This window comes from Triticum urartu, chromosome 7A (assembly GCF_056163025.1).
Source record: "Triticum urartu cultivar PI428250 chromosome 7A, HENAU_Tu73, whole genome shotgun sequence".
NCBI lineage: Eukaryota > Viridiplantae > Streptophyta > Magnoliopsida > Poales > Poaceae > Triticum > Triticum urartu.
Genome location: NC_141879.1, coordinates 308,210,245 through 308,224,379, shown reverse-complemented (window position 1 = coordinate 308,224,379; position 14,135 = coordinate 308,210,245). Strand labels below are relative to the sequence as shown.

General features: G+C 44.1%; 1 long non-coding RNA gene and 1 other non-coding gene across 2 annotated transcripts; both read left to right on the top strand.

The window, feature by feature from the left end:
* Window positions 1–677: 677 nt before the first annotated feature.
* LOC147959420 (uncharacterized) lies at window positions 678–4,272 on the top strand. The gene is made up of 2 exons (XR_015611514.1): window positions 678–1,261; window positions 3,997–4,272. It is a non-coding gene; the product is annotated as an uncharacterized LOC147959420 (long non-coding RNA).
* Window positions 4,273–8,714: 4,442 nt separating this feature from the next.
* TRNAR-CCG (transfer RNA arginine (anticodon CCG)) lies at window positions 8,715–8,787 on the top strand. Its single transcript has one exon. It is a non-coding gene; the product is annotated as a tRNA-Arg (tRNA).
* Window positions 8,788–14,135: the final 5,348 nt, after the last annotated feature.

The window sequence follows — 14,135 nt, the reverse complement described above, 5'->3', positions numbered from 1 at the left end:
TATTTTTGTTGTATATATTGGAAAGTAAAGATTGCAAAATAGTAAACGAGATACGATGTAAATAAAAGAGATGTAATATAATAGGAAAGAGACCCGGGGGCCATAAGTTTCACTAGTGGCTTCTCTCAAGATAGCATGTATTATGGTGGGTGAACAAATTACTGCCGAGCAATTGATAGAAAAGTGCATAGTTATGAAGATATCTAAGGCAATGATCATGAATATAGGCATCACGTCTGTGTCAAGTAGATCGAAACGAGTCTGCATCTACTACTATTACTTCACACATCGACCGCTATCCAGCATGCATCTAGTGTATTAATTTCATAAAAACGGAGTAACGCATTAAGCAAGATGACATGTGACGCCCGGATAACTACGCTACAGTAACCCTTCACTAATGTTGTCACATCACCACGATTACTGTTGATAAAATCACGTTGTTTCAAACCCCGTTCGAATTCAAATTTAAAATCAAGTCAAACTTTTAAAGTTTTCAAAATATCAAAACTAAATTGTTCTAAATGTGTCAAATAATCCATAGGAAATATTGGTGGAGAAACCAACTTTAGTGCCCTTAAATAAATAAACAATGGTCAAAACAATAAATTAAATGCCTTCTTGATTTACAAAATGCTAATCTATTTTATTTAACTGCCAATCTTTTTGTGGCAGTGATCTAATTTGCAACGTTAATATTGGTGTAAGTCTCATATTTTATAAACCTAAAATGCTGTTGAAAATTAAAAGTAAACAGAAAGCAAAAGCTAAGAAAAGAACACAAAATAGAAAATAAGAAGGGGACCTAAACCTACTGGACCCTTGGCCCTTTTAGCAAAACAGGTCCAGCCCACCCCTATCATTCCCAACCTCCTGCTACAGGAAGGCAGGGGGCTCGTGGCACCCATCTGCAGGCCATGGCCGCGCCGTGCCTTGCCTGGAGGCCATCCATGGCCTCGCGCCTTGCCTGGAAACCCTATGACACTTTTCCCTTCGCCCTCTCCCTCGCATCTCACTCTCGAGCCGAGCGCTGTCGTCGCCGCCGCTCGCCACTGACGCGGCCACCAGCCACCCCGACCCACGAGAAGGCGTCCGGGAGCTCCGTCGTGGTCGACTCCATCACCATGCCGAAGGGCTCGAGCCAGGAGGCCCCATGCGCTCGCCATCGGTCGTCTTCCCCGCGTCCGGTCGTCGTTTCCCCGCCCCGGATCTCCTTCCTCGGTGCTTCACCGGCCTCCCGAGCACGTCGTCGAGAACCGCTGTGAGGCCCTCCGCCGATTCCCCTTTTTTACCTGCCTCAATTCGTCGTCGTGTAGTCGCCCCGCGAGCTCGGTCACATGGCCGGAGCTCCGCTCACCGCGCCCACTGTCCGTGCCCGCGAGCCCCCGGTCGCGTCCTATCTTACTCCGCGCGTGCGCACCCACGCCTGCACGCCCTGACCGCGCCGTACGTGTGCGCCCCGCCGCTGCCGATTGCTCGCTGGCACCGTCCGCGCACGCGCTCGACTGATGCTGCTCCTTGTGCTACTGCTGCTCCTCGCTGCGACGCGCCACGGCCTCCCTGCGCCGTTGCCGCCTCGCGCTCACTGCCCCAAGGCCGTCTCCCGTGCACGTCGTCCCTGCATGCCCCGCGCCGGCCGCGCCGTCTCCGTTTGCCCTTGTGAGCCGCTGCTGCTGCCGCTCTGTAGCTGTCCGCTGCTACTCTATGTTGTCGTGTATTGCTGCTGCTCTACGCTGCAGCTGCTCTTGCTGCTGTCGCTGCATACCCGCTGCCGCTGCTGTTCCTTAGCTGCTGTCGCTGCTGTTTGCTGGTCACTCTAGCTCGTAGCTGCAAAGTTGTTTGCTGAAGAAACAACTGATCAAACTGAACTGACTACTGAAGAAACCCATCAGACTATCAGAGAGCTTGCCCCGTCCAAGCTTGGTCATGGGCGTTGTGTGCGTGCATTGTGTGAGAGAGTTTGACCGGCCCTGTTGTAGTTAGCTATAATTAGTACTCCTGCTAGTTAGACTAATTAGTGATTAGGTATAGTGCAAATGACATGTAGATCCCACTAGTAATAAAAAATAAATTAGATTTAAAATATCTAAGACCATGACATGTGGACCCTATCTTACCTTTTTACCAGTCAAAGTGAAATGGTTGACCAGCCCCCTGGGTCCCATTGTCATACACATAGGCTAGAGTAACACTAGGTAACAAAAGTTTTTGTTGTTTTATTCTCGAATTAAACAAATTCCAAAATGTTTAAATCTTAGAAAATTAATATAAATTAATATGTAACTCGGATGAAAATGTTTTGTACATGAAAGTTGCTCAGAATTTCGAGACGAATCCAAATACGCAGTCCGTTCATCTGCCACGCGTCCCTAGCATAACGAACATGCAACCATCCCCCTCTGGTTCGTTTGTCCGAAAATGCCAAACACCGGGGATACTTTCCCGAATGTCCCCCCCCCCCTTCGCCAGTATCGCGTAGTACTGCGTTAGGTCACCCCTAGCACCGCGGTTTGCCATGTTATGCTTTGTGTTGCTTTGATTGCTCTATTATTTATTTGTGTTCCCCCTTCGTTACTTCTTTCCGGTAGACCTCGAGACCGCCGCCGATACCCCCATGATCGACTACATCGACGACGACCCCTCCTTCTTGCCAGAGCAACCAGGCAAGCCCCCCCCCCCCTTGATCAATCCGATATCGCCTATTCCTTCTCGCTACTGCTTGCATTAGAGTAGTGTAGCAAGTTACTGCTTTCGGTTAATCCTATTCTGTTGCATAGCCTGCCATTGTTGCTATAGTTGTTACCCTTACCTGCAATCCTAAATGCTTAGTATAGGATGCTAGTATTCCATCAGTGGCCCTACATTCTTGTCCATCTGCTATGCTATACTACCGGGCTGTGATCACTCGGGAGGTGATCGCGGGTATATACTTACATACATATTATATGATACATGTGGTGACTAAAGTCGGGTCGGCTCGTAGAGTACCCGCAAGTGATTCCGATGTGGGGGCTGAAAGGACAGGTGGTTCCATCCCGGTAGTGGTGGGCCTGGGTTCCCGACGGCCCCCGACTGTTACTTTGTGGCGGAGCGACAGGGCAGGTTGAGATCATCTAGGTGAGAGGTGGGCCAGGCCCCTGGTCGGCGTCCGCGATTACATCAATTAACTCACTTAACGAGATCTTGATATTTGATCTGAGTCTGGCTACCAACCTATACGCACTAACCAACTACGTGGGAACAGTTATGGGCACTCGACGTCGTGGTATCAGTCGAAGCCTTCTTGACGTCAGCGACTAAGCGCGCGCTGGGTTGGACCGCGTAACGCAACTTCCTTTGTAATGGAGGTTGCTAGGTCTGCTCACCGGTCGCGTTCGCAACGTGCAGGTGTGCAACGGGCGATGGGCCCAGACCCCTGCACGCTTAGGATTTAGACCGGCGTGCTGACATCTCTGTTGTGCCTAGGTAGGGCTGCAATGTGTTGATCTTCCGAGGCCGGGTATGCCCAGGAAAGTTTGCCCGGCCAGAGGGATCGAGCGTGTTGGGTAATGTGGTGCACCCCTGTAGGGAAGCATATCTATTCGAATAGCCGTGTCCCTCGGTAAAAGGACGACCCAGAGTTGTACCTTGACCTTATGACAATTAGAACCGGATACTTAATAAAACTCACTCTTTCAAGTGCCAGATACAACCCGGTGATTACTCTCTCACAAGGCGACGAGGAGAGGATCGCCAGGTAGGATTATGCTATGTGGTGATACTTGGTGAACTACAGCTACTTTCTTCTACATGCTTCAAGATGGAGGCTGCCAGAAGTGTAGTCTTCGATAGGCCTAGCTATCCCCCTCTTATTCTAGCATTCTGCAGTTCAGTACATAGATACTACCCATTTCATTGATACAATGCATATGTAGTGTAGATACTTGCTTGGTAGTACTTTGGATGAGTTCTCACGGTTGTTTTGCTCCCCCTTTTCCCCTTTTCCATTCTTCTCAGAAGTCGCAACCAGATGATGGAGTCAAGGAGCCAGAGGATCTCGAGGATGTTTCTACGTGGAGTTAGACTTCGAGGAGTAGTTAGGAGGTCCTAGGCAGGAGGCCTTACCTTTTCAATCGTTGCAACTTTTGTGCTAGCCTTCTTAAGGCAAACTTGTTTAACTTATATCTGTACTCAGATATTTTTGCTTCCGCTGACTCTTGTGTCTTCGAGCATTTGTATTCGAGCCTTCGAGGCCCCTGGCTTGTAATATAAAGCTTGTATTATTTTTATTTGTGTCTAGAGTTGTGTTGTGATATCTTCCCGTGAGTCCTTGGTCTTGATCATACACATTTGTGTGTATGATTAGTGTACGGTCAAATCGAGGGCGTCACATGACATGATGTAGAGAGATAAACTCAAACAATATGATATAAACCCCATCTTTTTATCTTCGATGGCAACAATACAATACATGCCTTGTTGCCCCTACTGTCACTGGGAAAGGACACCGCAAGATTGAACCCAAAGCTAAGCACTTCTCCCATTGCAAGAAAGATCAATCTAGTAGGCCAAACTAAACCGATAATTCGAAGAGACTTGCAAAGATATCAAATCATGCATATAAGAATTCAGAGAAGAACCAAATAATATTCATAAATAATCTTGTTCATAAATCCACAATTCATCGGATCTCGACAAACACACCGCAAAAGAGTATTATGTCGAATAGACCTCCACGAACATCGAGGAGAACTTTGTATTGAGAATCAAAGAGAGAGAAGAAGCCATCTAGCTAATAACTATGGACCCGAAGGTCTGTGGTAAACTACTCACGCTTCATAGGAGAGGCAGTGGTGTTGATGTAGAAGCCCTCCGTGATCGATTCCCCCTCCGGCAGATTGCCGGAAAAGGCTTCAAGATGGATCTCACGGGTACAGAAGGTTGTGGCGGTGGAAAAGTGGTTCTGTGGCTCTCTTTGATGTTTCTAGGGTATAAGAGTATATATAGGCGAAAGAAGTACGTCAGTGGAGCTACGAGGGGCCCACGAGGGTGGGGGCGCGCCTACCCCCCAGGCGCGCCCTCCTGCCTCGTGGCTTACTCGTGGAGTTCCAGACTTCGACTCCAAGTCTTCTGGATTGCTTTCGGTCTAAGAAAATCATCGTGAAGGTTTCATTCCGTTTGGACTCCGTTTGGTATTCCTTTTTTGCAAAACTCTAAAATAGGCAAAAAAACAGAAACTGGCGTTGGGCCTCCGGTTAATAGGTTAGTCCCAAAAATAATATAAAAGAGCATATTAAAGCCCACTAAACATTCGAAACAGATAATATAATAGCATGGAACGATCAAAAATTATAGATACGTTGGAGACGTGTCAATAACCAATAGTGGAACCTAGATGCCCATATTGGCTCCTACATATTCTACGAAGATCTTTATCGGTCGAACCGTTATGACAACATATGTAATTCTCTTTGTCTATCGGTATGTTACTTGCCTGAGATTCGATCATTGTTATCTTCATACCTAGTTCAATCTCGTTACCGACAAGTCTCTTTACTCGTTCTGTAATACATCACCTCGTGACTAACTCCTTAGTCATTTGCTTGCAAGCTTATGATGTGTGTTATCGAGAGGGCTCAGAGATACCTCTCCGATACTCGGAGTGACAAATCCTAATCTTGATTTATGCCAACTCAACAGACACCTTTGGAGATACCTGTAGAGCATCTTTATAATCAGCGAGTTACGTTGTGATGTTTGATAGCACACAAGGCATTCCTCAGGTATCTGGGAGTTGCACAATCTCATAGTCGAAGGAATATGTATTTGACATGAAGAAAGCAATATCAATAAAACTGAACGATTGTTATGCTAAGCTAACGGATGGGTCTTGTCCATAACATCATTCTCCTAATGATGTGATCCCGTTATCAAATGACAACTCATGTCCATGGTTAGGAAACCTTAACCATCTTTGATCAACAAGCTGTCAAGTAGAGGCTCACTAGGAACACGGTGTTTGTTTATGTATTCACGCATGTATTTAGGTTTCCGATCAATACAATTCTAGCATGAATAATAAACCTTTATCATGAATAAGGAAATATAGAATAACAACTTTATTATTGCCTCTTGGGCATATTTCCTTCGGTGCATTCGTCAGAGGCCGATCCATACATGATAACTTCATGCTAGTCCAATGCACCACACGAAGATTGCATGCCCTTCGAGACCCAACACTTATGCTCAAACTTGACATCTCCAAAGCATATGATTTGGTGCAGTGGCCCTTCCTCCATGAAGTTCTCCGTGTGGCCGGCTTTGGCGAACGTTGGATTGCGTGGATGTGTGGGTTTTTGGCAAGTTCATCGACAAGAATCATGATCCATGGAACACCTGGAACACCAATTTACAATACCGCGGGTCTGAGACAAGGCGCCCCTCTCTCTCCAATGCTCTTCATCCTGATCATGGAACCATTGCATCGTATGTTTGAATTGGCAACCTCGAGGGGCTTACTTGCTCCTCTAGCAAGGACAAGGTTGAAGCACCGTCTATCATTGTTCGCCGATGATGTCATGATCTTCCTGAAGACAAATGAGCTCGACCTACATGCGTGTGCATCACTACTCAGGCTATTTGGTGAAGCGTTGGGGCTGCGAGTTAACCTATCTAAAAGTGTGGGATACCCAATGCAATGCTCCATCGAAGCCATGGAGGCAGGCTGCCCTAGAGGAGTCTTTCCATGCAAGTACCTAGGATTGCCACTCACCCTACGAAAGCAATCCCACGTCCAACTAACCGGCCTAGTGGACCAGCTTTCGGCAGCTCTACCGAAGTGGAAGGCGGCCAAGATGCCAAAGAGTGGAAGAATGTTGCTAGTCCAATCCATGCTCCGTTCGATCCCGTTGCACGCGATGATGGCGTTGGACCTCCCGCAGAAGACAATCGCATCAATGAACAAAATCTGCCACAGTTTCTTGTGGTGCTCGGAGGCAAGCTCGACCAGTGGACATTGTGTCGTCGCATGGGAGGCCGCGTTCTCTCTCAAATGGGCGGGTGGACTCGGACTTCCAAACCTGAAGTGGACGAATACTGCCGTGCATGCAAGGTGGCCTTGGTTGCAAAGATCAGACAACTCACGCCCATGGGCTGAATTCCCAATCCCAGTGCTAGAAGCATCCAGACAAATTTTCAACGCGGCAGCTCACTGGATGATAGGAGACGGACAAACAACACTCTTCTGGGAAGATAGATGGCTCGACGGCTACAGGATTGCAGAGCTTGCCCTGACTACTTATGGCCGTGTCAGGAAAGGTGTGAGAGCCACATGCACCGTCTCCCAGGCGCCGCAGGACGCTAGATGGGCTACTCAAGTTGGCCCGGAGGTAACAACAACGATGCTACGGGAGTACCTGTCGCTGTGGATTGCGGTAGACAGAGTGGAGCTTGACCCAACACAGCAAGATAACATCACGTGGTCCTGGGAAGCGAACGACTGCTACTCTATGAGGACGACCTACAACGCCAAGTTCTGGGGCAGGCAAACCATCCAAACGGCCGACTTTACTTGGAAGTCCAAAGCGCCAACATAATGTCGCTTCTTTACATGGCTTGCAATGCAAAATAGATGTTGGACGTCCGACTGGTTGGTAAGAAGAGGACTTGATCATCAAGAAAGATGCCCATTATGCAGACAAGAGGAAGAGAGCATCAACCATATCTTACTACATTGTGTTTTGGCGCGTGAGGTGTGGACGGCGATCTATCACTCTTTGGGCAAGCTAGAGAGGATGTTGACACCGAAGGTCAGCCCCCCCGTGTGGTGCCAAGACAAGGGAAGCCGAGGGCAAGCTAAGAGAGATGCTAACGCGATCATTATTCTAGTTATGTGGCAACTATGGAAGCACCGCAACTCTATCATCTTCGACGGAGCCACGCCATCCAAGAATTAAGTTATCCTCGCCATCGCAAGAGAGGGCCGTGTATGGAAGCAAGCGGGACTACTAAAGGGAGACACAGATGATGTGGAAGGGTGGGTTACAATGAGTAGTTAGCACTAGATAGCGAGGGTGGATGGTGGTGTTGGTGTTCATGTATATATGTAACCTGTAACACTAACATGAAGGAGCTCTTTACCCCACACCCTTCTTTATAATATAGTATGCACACTCGTGTCTATTCGAGAAAAAAAAAGCTCATCACATGCAATTGTGAGGCCAGTCGAGTTGCACACTTCTTAGCGAAGGAAGCTTTTACTTCAAAGAGTTCTTTCATCTCGCAAGTGATGTTGCTATCCTTTGATGAATAAATCATTACACCACAAGGAAAAAAGAGGGTTAAAAGAATATATCCCTCTCAATGTCTAATAAAAACAAATTCTTGTTATAGCACATCGGTAGGTGCATTTAAATCTGTAAATAGAGTTTGTAGAGTCTCCTGCTGTTTACCTTGGCTGAATCATTTACGTATCTACACATGGACTATTCTTGTTTAGTGTTTGATACGTACAATTCACTCCTGTTTTAAAGAACCAAAGCTGCGTACAGTCAACAATAACCGCGTGGATGGATAAGGCGCATTTATATAAATCTGTAAATAGAGTTTGTAGAATCTCCTGCTGTTTACGTTGGCTGAATCATCTACGTATCTACATATGGACCACACTTGCTTAGTGTTTGATACGTACGATTTACTTGTTTTTTAAGGAGCCAAAGCTGATCATACACAACAATGACCGCGTGGCCTAATGGATAAGGCGCTCGCCTCCGGAGCGGGAGATTCTGGGTTCGAGTCCCAGCGTGGTCGACTTTTTGTACGGTCTCTTCTTTATTTTTCCTGAACTGAATTTTTCTGTATCAAAACTATTTTTTTGAAAAAGTATCAAACTTTATTCCTCTAACATTACTCTTAATTTTGTTCATAGAAGACTCGAGACGCTAAATACATTATTGGATCAAAATTTGTCGTCTACAGTGAAAAGAAAACGATGTTGGACGGACACCTGATCAAGTTTCCTTTGTGTGTGTGTGTGTTTATAGGGACATCAGCGTGGTCGACTTTTTATACGGTCTCTTCTCTATTTTTCCTGAACTGAATTTTTCTGCACCAAAACCATTTTTTTGAAAAAGTATCAAACTTTATTCCTCTAACATTACTCTTAATTTTGTTGATAGAAGACTTGAGACTATCAAACTTTATTCCTCTAACATTACTCTTAATTTTGTTGATAGAAGACTCGAGACGCTAAACACATTATTGGATCAAAATTTGTCGTCTACAGTGAAAAGAAAACGATGTTGGACGGACACCTGATCAAGTTTCCTTTGTGTGTGTGTGTGTGTTTATAGGGACATCAACGTGGTCGACTTTTTATACGGTCTCTTCTCTATTTTTCCTGAACTGAATTTTTCTGCACCAAAACCATTTTTTTGAAAAAGTATCAAACTTTATTCCTCTAACATTACTCTTAATTTTGTTGATAGAAGACTTGAGACTATCAAACTTTATTTCTCTAACATTACTCTTAATTTTGTTGATAGAAGACTCGAGACGCTAAACACATTATTGGATCAAAATTCGTCGTCTACAGTGAAAAGAAAACGATGTTGGACGGACACCTGATCAAGTTTCCTTTGTGTGTGTGTGTGTTTATAGGGACATCAGCGTGGTCGACTTTTTGTACGGTCTCTTCTCTATTTTTCCTGAACTGAATTTTTCTGCACCAAAACCATTTTTTTGAAAAAGTATCAAACTTTATTCCTCTAACATTACTCTTAATTTTGTTGATAGAAGACTTGAGACTATCAAACTTTATTTCTCTAACATTACTCTTAATTTTGTTGATAGAAGACTCGAGACGCTAAACACATTATTGGATCAAAATTCGTCGTCTACGGTGAAAAGAAAACGATGTTGGACGGACACCTGATCAAGTTTCCTTTGTGTGTGTGTGTGTTTATAGGGACATCAGCGTGGTCGACTTTTTGTACGGTCTCTTCTCTATTTTTCCTGAACTGAATTTTTCTGCACCAAAACCATTTTTTTGAAAAAGTATCAAACTTTATTCCTCTAACATTACTCTTAATTTTGTTGATAGAAGACTTGAGACTATCAAACTTTATTTCTCTAACATTACTCTTAATTTTGTTGATAGAAGACTCGAGACGCTAAACACATTATTGGATCAAAATTCGTCATCTACAGTGAAAAGAAAACGATGTTGGACGGACACCTGATCAAGTTTCCTTTGTGTGTGTGTGTGTTTATAGGGACATCAGCGTGGTCGACTTTTTGTACGGTCTCTTCTCTATTTTTCCTGAACTGAATTTTTCTGCACCAAAACCATTTTTTTGAAAAAGTATCAAACTTTATTCCTCTAACATTACTCTTAATTTTGTTGATAGAAGACTTGAGACTATCAAACTTTATTTCTCTAACATTACTCTTAATTTTGTTGATAGAAGACTCGAGACGCTAAACACATTATTGGATCAAAATTCGTCGTCTACGGTGAAAAGAAAACGATGTTGGACGGACACCTGATCAAGTTTCCTTTGTGTGTGTGTGTGTTTATAGGGACATCAGCGTGGTCGACTTTTTGTACGGTCTCTTCTCTATTTTTCCTGAACTGAATTTTTCTGCACCAAAACCATTTTTTTGAAAAAGTATCAAACTTTATTCCTCTAACATTACTCTTAATTTTGTTGATAGAAGACTTGAGACTATCAAACTTTATTTCTCTAACATTACTCTTAATTTTGTTGATAGAAGACTCAAGACGCTAAACACATTATTGGATCAAAATTCGTCGTCTACAGTGAAAAGAAAACGATGTTGGACGGACACCTGATCAAGTTTCCTTTGTGTGTGTGTGTGTTTATAGGGACATCAGCGTGGTCGACTTTTTGTACGGTCTCTTCTCTATTTTTCCTGAACTGAATTTTTCTGCACCAAAACCATTTTTTTGAAAAAGTATCAAACTTTATTCCTCTAACATTACTCTTAATTTTGTTGATAGAAGACTTGAGACTATCAAACTTTATTTCTCTAACATTACTCTTAATTTTGTTGATAGAAGACTCGACACGCTAAACACATTATTGGATCAAAATTCGTCGTCTACAGTGAAAAGAAAACGATGTTGGACGGACACCTGATCAAGTTTCCTTTGTGTGTGTGTGTGTGTTTATATGGACATCAGCGTGGTCGACTTTTTGTATGGTCTCTTCTCTATTTTTCCTGAACTGAATTTTTCTGCACCAAAACCATTTTTTTTGAAAAAGTATCAAACTTTATTCTTCTAACATTACTCTTAATTTTGTTGATAGAAGACTCGAGACTATCAAACTTTATTCCTCTAACATTACTCTTAATTTTGTGACTGAATTTTTCTGCACCAAAACCATTTTTTTGAAAAAGTATCAAACTTTATTCCTCTAACATTACTCTTAATTTTGTTGATAGAAGACTTGAGACTATCAAACTTTATTTCTCTAACATTACTCTTAATTTTGTTGATAGAAGACTCGAGACGCTAAACACATTATTGGATCAAAATTCGTCGTCTACGGTGAAAAGAAAACGATGTTGGACGGACACCTGATCAAGTTTCCTTTGTGTGTGTGTGTTTATAGGGACATCAGCGTGGTCGACTTTTTGTACGGTCTCTTCTCTATTTTTCCTGAACTGAATTTTTCTGCACCAAAACCATTTTTTTTGGAAAAGTATCAAACTTTATTCTTCTAACATTACTCTTAATTTTGTTGATAGAAGACTCGAGACTATCAAACTTTATTCCTCTAACATTACTCTTAATTTTGTGAGTTAATTGCACAGAAGTATCACAATTCGGACATCACATGCAGATTGGTACCATGATTGCTAATTTTTGCGTGTCAGTACGAACATTGGTGTAAGTTTTTGCAAATGAGGCTAAAACGCGTATTTATACGTATTGACGCCCGATCCGACAGCTCGGGCCCACCCGTCAGGTGCCACGCTGGCCAATCGGCTTTTTCTGCACCAAAACCATTTTTTTGGAAAAGTATCAAACTTTATTCTTCTAACATTACTCTTAATTTTGTTGATAGAAGACTCAGAGACTATCAAACTTTATTCCTCTAACATTACTCTTAATTTTGTGAGTTAATTGCACAGAAGTATCACAATTCGAGCATCACATGCAGATTGGTACCATGATTGCTAATTTTTGCGTGTCAGTACCAACATTGGTGTAAGTTTTTGCAAATGAGGCTAAAACGTGTATTTATACGTATTGACACCCGATCCGACAGCTCGGGCCCACCCGTCAGGTACCACGCTGGCCAATCGGCGCGTGCCCGCGCGTGCCCGCGTGCTGACTAGGACGAGCCGGTGCGCTGCTGCTCTCCAACCTGGTCCGGTCGCACCAGCTCCAGCCCGGCCGCACCATTCCCCTCCCCTCCTCCTCCTCGCTCGAACCCTAGTCCATGGCGTCGGCGATTCCGCCAGGCGGTGGCGAGGGCGTCCACGGCGGCGGTGAGATGCCGTTCTGGCCTCCTACGCGACTTTTTGTACGGTCTCTTCTCTATTTTTCCTGAACTGAATTTTTCTGCACCAAAACCATTTTTTTGAAAAAGTATCAAACTTTATTCCTCTAACATTACTCTTAATTTTGTTGATAGAAGACTTGAGACTATCAAACTTTATTCCTCTAACATTACTCTTAATTTTGTTGATAGAAGACTCGAGACGCTAAACACATTATTGGATCAAAATTCGTCGTCTACAGTGAAAAGAAAACGATGTTGGACGGACACCTGATCAAGTTTCCTTTGTGTGTGTGTGTGTGTTTATAGAGACATCAGCGTGGTGGACTTTTGTTGATAGAAGACTTGAGACTATCAAACTTTATTCCTCTAACATTACTCTTAATTTTGTTGATAGAAGACTCGAGACGCTAAACACATTATTGGATCAAAATTCGTCGTCTACAGTGAAAAGAAAACGATGTTGGACGGACATCTGATCAAGTTTCCTTTGTGTGTGTGTGTGTTTATAGGGACATCAGCATGGTCGACTTTTTGTACGGTCTCTTCTTATTTTTCCTGAACTGAATTTTTCTGCACCAAAACCATTTTTTTGGAAAAGTATCAAACTTTATTCTTCTAACATTACTCTTAGTTTTGTTGATAGAAGACTCGAGACTATCAAACTTTATTCCTCTAACATTACTCTTAATTTTGTGAGTTAATTGCACAGAAGTACCACAATTCGGGCATCACATGCAGATTGGTACCATGATTGCTAATTTTTGCGTGTCAGTACCAACATTGGTGTAAGTTTTTGCAAATGAGGCTAAAACGCGTATTTATACGTATTGACGCCCGATCCGACAGCTCAGGCCCACCCGTCAGGTGCCACGCTGGCCAATCGGCGCATGCCCGCGCGTGCCCGCATGCTGACTAGGACGAGCCGGTGCGTTGCTGCTCCCCAACCTGGTCCGGTCGCACCAGCTCCAGCCCGGCCGCACCATTCCCCTCCCCTCCTCCTCCTCGCTCGAACCCTAGTCCATGGCGTCGGCGATTCCGCCAGGCGGCGGCGAGGGCGTCCACGGCGGCGGTGAGATGCCATTCTGGCCTCCTAGCGGAACGGCTGGCGTCGACTGGGATGGCGACGACGACTCCAGCTCCGCGTACTCGACCGACGACGAGGAGTCGATGTTACTCACCATGGAGCAGCGGTTGCGATTGGCGCATCAGTGGGTGGCGAACCCTAGCAGCAGCCATGAGTTGACGCATGGACTTGGCGGCGTGCTGTAAGTACCCTTGTCCTCTTCCTCCTCTGATTTATCCAATTGGGCATTTTTAGGGTTTGTTCATCTTCTTCTTTATCCAGTTGGGAATTAGGTTTTATCCAATTGAAGTGACTAGTATAGGACAATTAAACTAACCTAGTAACATAGTGTATTGCACTCTCAAATTAGTTCAATGACAATAAAAATTTGGGATTATTGTGGCTCTCCAAATTGTTCTGTACTGTCTGGTACTGTTACTTTAAATTGTTTTGTACTGTACTGTTGCTCTCCAAATTTTGCTATTGTGCTCAATTAGTAAATAATAGACTTACAGGTTACTTTAAATTGCACTGCACTGTACTGTTGCTCTGCAAATTAA